An 8,968-nucleotide genomic window follows, 5' to 3' on the forward strand; every position below is an offset into this window, starting at 1 on the left:
CATAAAATGCCAGCAGTTCTGGAAAGGGCACAGTGATGGTGAATTCAATTTATTTTTAATTATATTTTATTCATTATGCTATTACAGTTGTCCCAATTTTTCCCCCTTTGCCCTTCTCCACCCAACCCACCCCCCTCTCCCTCAGGCAATCTCCACACCATTGTCCATGGTCATGCATTAGGCATATGTATTCTTTGGCTACGCTATGTCCTGTGCTTGTACTTTACATCCCCCTGACTATTTTGTAACTACAAATTTGTACTTCTTAATACCTTCACCTTTTTTGCCCAACCACCCATCCTCCTCCCATCTGGCAACCATAGAAATGTTCTCTGTATCTATGATTCTGTTTGTATTCTGCTTCTTTGCTTATTTTGGTTTTTTAGATTCAATTGTATTTTTTTAATTTTCTTCCAGAAATATTTTAATATAAAAATAGGCCACTTCTAAGATGCACTTACTGCATGCCCATTGACAAAAGAGAACTATAAACAAAAAGAAAATTTACCACATGGATCTGATTTAAGGAAAAAGACTAGCATCTTCAAGCACATCTGCAAAGTCCAATGTTAAAATCAAATTTCTTCTTATGGGTTAACTACAATTCTGAAAATACTGAAATAAAACACAAACTATTTAAGTCAAAGGACTTCCGTGCTTATTAGGTATTCCAGCTTGAGACTCATTTTCAGAATAAGGCAAAACAAATGAACAGAAGACATACAAGTTGAAAAGAGGGAATCTACAACTCTCAACATACTCTGAACCTGAAAAAAAAACAAATCTAGACTTTTTAAAATAATTTTTCTTTAAACAATTGCAAAGGCTGGAACCAAAGATAAATAGAAGGCACAACAGTTTTTCTCTGGTTTTGTGTTTTCAGATTGTGGATTATGGTTTTGGTATTTTGTTTGTTTGTTTTTACAAATACAAATTAAACATGAAAAAGAACTCTACTTCAGAATCCTAACAATTTGAGAAAGTGCACCAGTAGCATTGTAGATATTTAAAACCTATCTCTCAATTTGAATTTCAAGGTAAAAACAGTGGATTTTAGAATCATTTTGTTATCCTATATCAAAAGAAAAAACCTTTCACTAACACCTTTTATTGAGTATTTAACCATTCCAGTAAGAATCAAAACTGTCCATTTTTCCAAAGGCAGTTTGTCCACACTAGAAAGTAGTCATGACTCTCCAAAGAAGAAACAGTTTGGGTTTTTCCTGTCTTCAAAATGTTTATCATATCTCATATTTCTCAAAGGCTTTGAAACATGTAGAAAATAAGAAATATCCCAACCAATAAAACATACCAAATATCAGTAATAAGCAAGACACATTACTTTGGGGAAATGACTATTTTTTAAAAAATCAGTCCTTGCAAAGTAAAGCAAGGGTATGCAGTCTTGTTTCTCTTTTTTTCAAATATACTCTCTTCTAAAATATTATTTCATAAAATTGGAAGTAAAGGACTGAAAGGTGAGAAGAGGAGAAGGGAGGGAACACACACCATTAACACAAAAAGGAAAATTGTACAAACTTAAGCAGTTTCTAAGCCAGGGTCATGTTACAGAACAACAAGGGGGGCCTAAGGGCGATATATTATTACCTGAAAGGAACCCCCCCGGTTCGTTATGTCCGCCGCCAGAGGAAAGATGTCTCTCAATGTCAGAGATTCGTGAAAAGGAAAGGAAATGTTTATTTAATGCTACACAACTTAAAGTAGTGACCTAATGTCTTCATCAAAATCCCAAAGTCCTTTAAAACACCCACAAACACACACAGTCCTTCCTTCCCCCTTTGCCCACTCTGGGGTACTGTATCTCAAGAAAACAAATAGAAGTCTGTGGCTCAGGTAGCCTCCAGTTCTTCCCAGTAATCCATTCAGCTGGTAGGCCTCCCTCGGTTCCCAGAGCCATCAGCTGTGTCACCAGAATCTCTGCTAAAGCCAGGTGGTAGTTCCCCCTTCTAAAGCTGCAGGGGTCCCCACTCTGGCAAAGCCACAAGGTTCTCTCTCCACTGCCCCAGACTCGTGGTCCTCTCTGCACAATGGCCATGGGAGTCCCCACTCAGCCAAAACTGCATGGTTCTCCATCTCAGGGCTACTGGAGTCCCCACTCAGCTAAAACCACGTGGTTCTCCCCTCCAATGTCTGCGAGGAAGGGGGATCACCACTCTGCCAAAGCCAAGTGGCGCTTCTCTGCTAAAGCTGCATGGTGATTCTCTCTCACAGGGCTGCGGGAGTCCCCAGTCTGCTAAAGACGCATGGCTGTCCCTTGCAATGGCTGCCGAGTCAGGGTTTAAATCCCTGCACCAATCTTCCTCTGCAGCCCAATTTCCAACTCCTCCTACAATCAGTTACACTTGCCAGCACTCATATTCTTCCAGCTTCACTGGGCTGCCATCAGGAGTCTGGAGAGGCATGGCCCCGTGTCATGGAGCCAATCTTCTCCAAGCTCCCAGGCAGGTGCTGTAACTCAGGAGACCTGCCCCCCAGTTACATCTCGGTGGGGAAGTTACTTCCATCCCCCTGGCTCAGAGCATGGCACAGCTATTTGACATATCTATGCAACCAGTTAAAGGTTATAGATATGTTAAATGACCACACCAGAGGTTAGCTGCAAAGCTGTTGGTATGCAGAACAGCTCTCAATGGCCCTGCTACATTTGTCCCTCCCCCAACTCACATCTGGTGCGGGGAGGGGAGAGGGTGAGGACATCCTAATATTTCCTGACCCTAACCCTAACCTCACCTCTGAACACCATGGGCTTGCTGCTAACAGCTTTTGAACAGGCTCAGAATCACCAAACACAATGAAACCAAAATTGGGTAATTTTCCACCACTGCTGATGCTCAGTTTAACCACAATCCCATAATTTTGAAAGAAATCTTTAAGCTCTGATTTATCCACCTCATGAGGCTGATTGCCAGTGAAGAGTTGGCGACTATCAGGGTGTCACAGTTCTTCAGGTGGTTCACATCATTTTACTCACCAGCCTCACAGATTGGTCTAAGTCCCCTCTGGGGAGGAATACTTATTCGTTGTTCACACACTCTTTGATCCCTCTGAAGCCTCTGGGGTTGAACCTCAGATTCAGGGTTAGACTCTGGGCAAGGTTAGGAAGTTGATATTTAAACAATGAGGTGGTATCCCAGTAAGTAGAAGAGCTCCACTAAGAGCCCCAGTAAGTAGAAAAGTTCCTATTGGCCACAGATGCCCAGAATAATGTCTCAAGCCTTCCTGCTCCATCTGAGCTATGTCTATAGGTGCTGGAGAAGAACTCTTATGAGCATCCTCAACAGCAATTTTTTCCAATGCTGGCTCACACTTTGCCTCTTAGATTTCAGATACAAGTTCTTTCTCTGGTTCCAGGACAGGATGAGGCTCTGCTTCAACAATAGTTTCCTCTAAATGTTCTTTCAAGTCATTGCTGACAGTCTGATCATAGAAAGTTCCAAAATCATCTGGTACCACCTCAGGTGTCTGCTGTCTTTCTTCAGGTTCCTCTACTTCTACCTCAGATTCCTCCTGAGGCTCAGTAACAAAGCCACCAATGACCTCATCTTGGTATGATGCGGACCCCGGCTCGTGGGGTCCACAACATTGTGGATGGGGGAGAGACATTCACAAGGACTACTGAGTCCTGTGGAGGAAAAGGGTGGACGGCTTCACTCTGAAGGGGAGCAAAAAAGCCGAGGCCTCTGCCATGACAGTCCTTTATTTCTTTTTCTGGACGCATTACATGATGGTCCTCATTTACTATGCCTGGGTTGGCTTTAGGTGGTTACCTTTTACAGAAAACAAAGGAGCCAATGCTACTAATCACGTCACAGAAGAGGGATATTTGCAAATGAAAAGGCAAAAGTGGTTGAACCCCTTACACTCATCCTTCGAAGGTTTAGCATGGATTTTAGGAAGTAACTTTGAAGTAAATGTCCTCAACTCAGGGTGAGGGAGTTTTTTAGCAAAAGCAAGATTCAAAGCAGCCTAGGCACATTGCAGGCCTGATTCCCCATGGGAGAACCTATCCCTGGGCATGGGTACCATGCATCTGTGAGTGGGAGCTGGGCCCATACCATGCAGAACAGCCTCTTACATTGGTATCTGAAGATACCATTGTGAATATCGACCTTATTTGCAACAAAGCCCTCAGGAGCAAGGACAAATGTCTGCATGAATTTTCTCAAAGCCTGCTTGTTATTAGAGAGCAACCCTATCACCTGGACGACCACACCAGCATTCAGAGCAATATAAGCATCAACATGGAAAATCTTAGTATGACAACTGGTAAAGGTCTGTGACCTCACTTTGCTATGGATTTCTTTCTGTTCACAGACCTCATCTGCTGCATTTCCATTTTAATCCATTCCCCCATGGACATAAGAAGAGTTCTTGCCATAAACTCTGTGGAACATGTCTGGGGCCTGGTTCAGTAATATGTAATACAGTCATCCCTCGCCATATCACGGTTCACTTATTGTGGCTTCACTCTATCATGGGTTTTTAAAAATACATATATCTAATTCTGTAGTGTGGAGTTTTTGCTATATCATGAGATTTTGTGGTATATAGGTATTTATATAATATTTATGATTTTAATTATTTTTGCCAAAAAAATTAAAACAGTATAAAAAATATAAAAAAGGTCATTCAAACATATAAAAGTATATTAAATTGAAATAAAATACAGTATGTCTTTCATCAGTGGATGAATACCATACTGTACACAATGGAAATGCAGTCTGCCACTACTGCTTTCGCAAGTTTGCCAACGTGAGATTGTACATAGCACACTATTGGCTGATGGAATGGAAGGCGACCAACCGCAGCACTGTGTTCTGTATCCTGGGCGCTGATTGTCTCAGTGACCATAGCATTGGTCTGTTTGGTCTCCTGCACTGTGCCCATATGCACTATGCCCATATGTTCAGCATCTTTCCTTGTCCACTTCACATTGACGTCTGATTGCTGCGTGTAGTGTTGCTCTGCGGTGTTGTGTTTTTGTGAAATGTTTGTAAAAGTTTGAATTTAATTCAAGCCCTATGATGCCACCCAAACATTCTGTGCCTTCTAAGGCTTCTGGCAGTGAACCCAAGCACCAGAGGAATATGCTTACCATCAAAGAAAAGGTGGAACTTCTTGACATGTTAAAGGAAGGCAAAAGCTATGCAGTTGTAGGCCACTATTACGGGATCAATGAATCTACTGTTCGCTACATACAGAAAGATGAGAAGAATATTAGGTCTGTGGCAACAATGACTTTTAACAAGACTGCAAAGAGGGTGGTCACTTCCAGGAACAAGGCCATTGTGAGGATAGAGTTTGCACTGGCCCTGTGGATAAATGACTGCAGGAAGAAGTATATCTCGCTGGATACCAACCCCATCCAAAGGCCAAGAAACTTTATAATAGTTTTGCAGAAAGCACAGACATTCACAACAATGACAAGGATGAAGACGAGGACAGCAATGCAGAAGAAGGACCATTGAGTGCTTCTCCCACCAGACCAACCCCATTCAGTGCCAGCAAGGGCTGGTTTGACAAATTTCAGAGACGTTTTGGACTCAAGAGCATCTCTCTGCATGGAGAAGCTGCCTCTGTGGATAAAAAGCAGTGCCAGCAACTCCCCATAACTATGTTCATCACTCAGGTGAAGAGATCAGTTACACCTGTACCTTTAGTGGAAATAGAAGTTACAGCCCAGGCCACAGATACTGCACCACCTGATGAAGAACCTGATGAAGTGGTGCCTTCAGAAGAGCTGTAATGCTCTTCTTGGCTGTGCAGTACATTCATCTCATCGTCATCACCTTCATCGCTGTCAGTACTGCACAGCTACATAGTTCATGGTCTTTATCATTAAAGGTATAGTATACGTCACTGGTGAGTACCCATATAGAATTTTATAGGTTGTTAAAATTACGTAAGTTTAAGAGTATAGAAAGTGTTTAAGAGCATATGAAGTGTTCATAAGAGTGTTGGAAAGGTTAATAAGAGAGTGGGAAAGGTTTATAGGAGTGTGGGAAGGGTTTATAAAGTCTTAAAATATACATAAATAATAAAATAAATATAACACCATTACTTCGCGGATTTTCACCTATCGTCGGGGTCTCTGGAACGTAACTCCTGAGATAGGTGAGGGATCACTGTACTGTTTCATGAGTTCCTGCCCCACCAGCAGGGGTCTAGGTTTTTCCATAACCATGCTTCAGTCAATTCAACATGCACATCAGAGCAAGAGAGCTCAGTTGTTTAAAGATATGTATTTGTTGCTATTTTATTACTCATGTTTTTCTTCTTCTTCTTCAAAAAGAGACTTTAACATTTCATATAAACCTGGTTTGGTGGTGATGTACTCCTTTAGTTATTTCTTGCCTGGGAAGCTCTTTATCAGTCCTTCCATTCTAAATGAAAGTTTTACTGGGTACAGCAATCTTGGTTGTAGGTCCCTGTTTTCATATCTTTGAATATTTCTTGCCAGTCCCTTCTAGGCTGAAAAATTTCTTTTGAGAAATCAGCTGACAGTTTTATGGGGGCTCCCTTGTAGTAACTAGCTGCTTTTCTCTTACTGCTTTTAAGATTCTCTCTTTGTCTTTAACTTTTGGCATTTAAATTATGATGTGTCATGGGGTGGACCTCTTTAAGTTCACCTTCTTTGTGACTCTCTGCACTTTCTGGATTCATTAGTCTATTCCTTTGACCACGTTAGGGATATTTTCTTTCATTATTTTTTCAAATACGTTTCCGATTTCTTGCTCTCTCTCTTCTGCTTCCAGCACCCCTATGATGCGAATGTTGGTATGTTCAAAGTTGTCCCAGAGGATTCTTGTGCTATCCTCATTTTTTAAATTCCTTTTTCCTTCTTGCTATTCTGATTGATCTTTTTGCTTCCTTTTATTCCAAATACCTGATTTGGTTCTCAGCTTCATTCTCCATACTGTTGATTCCCTGTAAATTGTTCTTCATTTCAGTTAGTGTATCCTTCATTTGTAACTGGTTCTCTTTTATGATTTCCATGTCATTTTTGATGCTGTTGAGGGTCTCTCTGAGTTCATTTGCTCTTCCCCTAAATCCAGTGAGCATCCCTATAACCAGTGTTTTGAATTCTGCATCTAGTAGCTTGCTTTTATCTATTTTGTTTAGTTTTTTTTCTGCAGTTTTGTTCTGTTCTTCCACTTGGGTCATGTTCTTTGTCTCCTCATTTTGGCAGCTTCCCTGCATTTTTTTCTATGTATTAGGTACAGCTGGAACATCCCCCTAGTTTGGTCAAGTGGTCTAATATAGTGGGTGTCCTGTAGGGCACAGTGGTATAGCCTCCCCTATTACTCAAGCTGAGTACTCAAGGTACACCCACTGTGTGGGCTATGTACACACTCCTATTGTAGTTGAAACTTGATTGCTCTTCACATGTCCAACATCAGCCACTGTCTATGTTCTGTCCAGAGTCATACAACATAAACTACAAAGAAATCTATGGATTTTTTTGTAGTTACTTCTGCTGGGCTGGAGGTGCTCAGGTGAAGCCGAGCTGTGAATCAAGTTAAGTTATAGCTAGTGCTCAGCCTGGGGAAACTTAGTGAGAGGTATTATACTCACTGAAGCAAGATGTCACTTGTGTGAGAAAATTTAGGAAAATCTGAGGCATGAGCCAAGCCAAGCCATTAATATGGAAAGCCTGGAAACAGCTTGGGGTGGCCAGCAAGTTGGGTGGGGCAGGGCCTCAGGGAATCACCAGCATGAGGCAAACAGTGTGAACCAGGTTTGTAGAGTCTCTGGTATGGAGCCTGCCTGCTAACTCTGTGGCTCTGGTGGGAGAGGACTCAGAAAAGGAACATTGGCTTCTGCTAGCACTTCTGTCTAGAAGAAATCTGCCCCCCCTAGTTCTCACCCTCTTGCCACACAAACCAGTTCTTCCCCATATGTCTCTGGTGCCTTTCAAGCTGCTGCCCTTGAGCTGGAGCTCAGAGAGAATGAGTCTCAGGAAGTCTGTGCATGGCCCTTTATGAGGAACTTCCATGAATTCCAGAAATTTCTGTTTTCCAAAGCCTCGATACCTACTGGGTCTCACAGTCAGAAGTTACAGAGACTTATCTTCCTAGCACTGGAACCCTGGTCTGAGGGTCCTGTTGTGGTACTAGGACCCTTCACTCCTGAGATATCCCTGCTAATTTTTATCTGCCATATGTCTTTGTGGGACCAAGCCATCCCTTGTCTCCACACCTCCAACCAGTCACAATGTAGATTGTTCATTAATCCCATAGTTGTAGGACTTCCATTCAGCTTGATTTTTTGGTGGTTCTGAATGTTTGTTCTATAGTTTAGTTGTAATTTTGATGTGGTTGTGTAAGGAGGTGAGCCATGTTTACCTATACCTCTACCTTGACCAGAAGTCCACACATGACATTTTAAATCTACGTGAGTTTTCTCTGTCTGTGGCAGAGGAAGAAGGCAGATAATGAAGCCAAAAGACTCCAAACATGAGAAAGACTTGAAGTGCTGTTGCTGGTTTAAAAATTTAGGGGGTTGCATGAAAAAGAATGCAGGTAACCTTAGGAAGCTAAAGATGCCCCAAGCCCACAAACAGCAAGAAAATGAGGACTTCAGTCCTACAAGCACAAGAAGCTGAATTCTGACAATAATAGAAATGAACTTGGACGAAGGCCCTTAGTTCCAGATCAGAACTCAGCAAGCCAACAGCTTGACTTGTGATATCCTAAGCATGGAAACACTTGAAACTGCCTGGACTCCTAACCTACAGATCTAAGTAAATATATGGGTTCTGTGATCATTTGTTATGCAGCAGTAAACTAATACACTTTTAAAATGTTCCATTGATCATAACTTACTTAAGACTGTTGCCTATATTTTACTCTAATGTATAATGATACTGTATGAGCACTCCAAAGTCCAAAGTCTCTAACCCTAACTCTCTTTTCTAACCTGCCTCTCTTTAAGTGAGAGTTCAAAA

General features: G+C 41.7%; 1 pseudogene; it reads right to left on the bottom strand.

Moving 5' to 3' along the window:
* Positions 1 to 446: 446 nt before the first annotated feature.
* LOC123823075 lies at positions 447 to 6,205 on the bottom strand (annotated as a pseudogene).
* Between the last annotated feature and the right edge of the window lie 2,763 nt (positions 6,206 to 8,968).

Source organism: Phyllostomus hastatus, unplaced genomic scaffold (assembly GCF_019186645.2).
Source record: "Phyllostomus hastatus isolate PE091 unplaced genomic scaffold, TTU_PhHast_1.1 phas_contig_469, whole genome shotgun sequence".
NCBI lineage: Eukaryota > Metazoa > Chordata > Mammalia > Chiroptera > Phyllostomidae > Phyllostomus > Phyllostomus hastatus.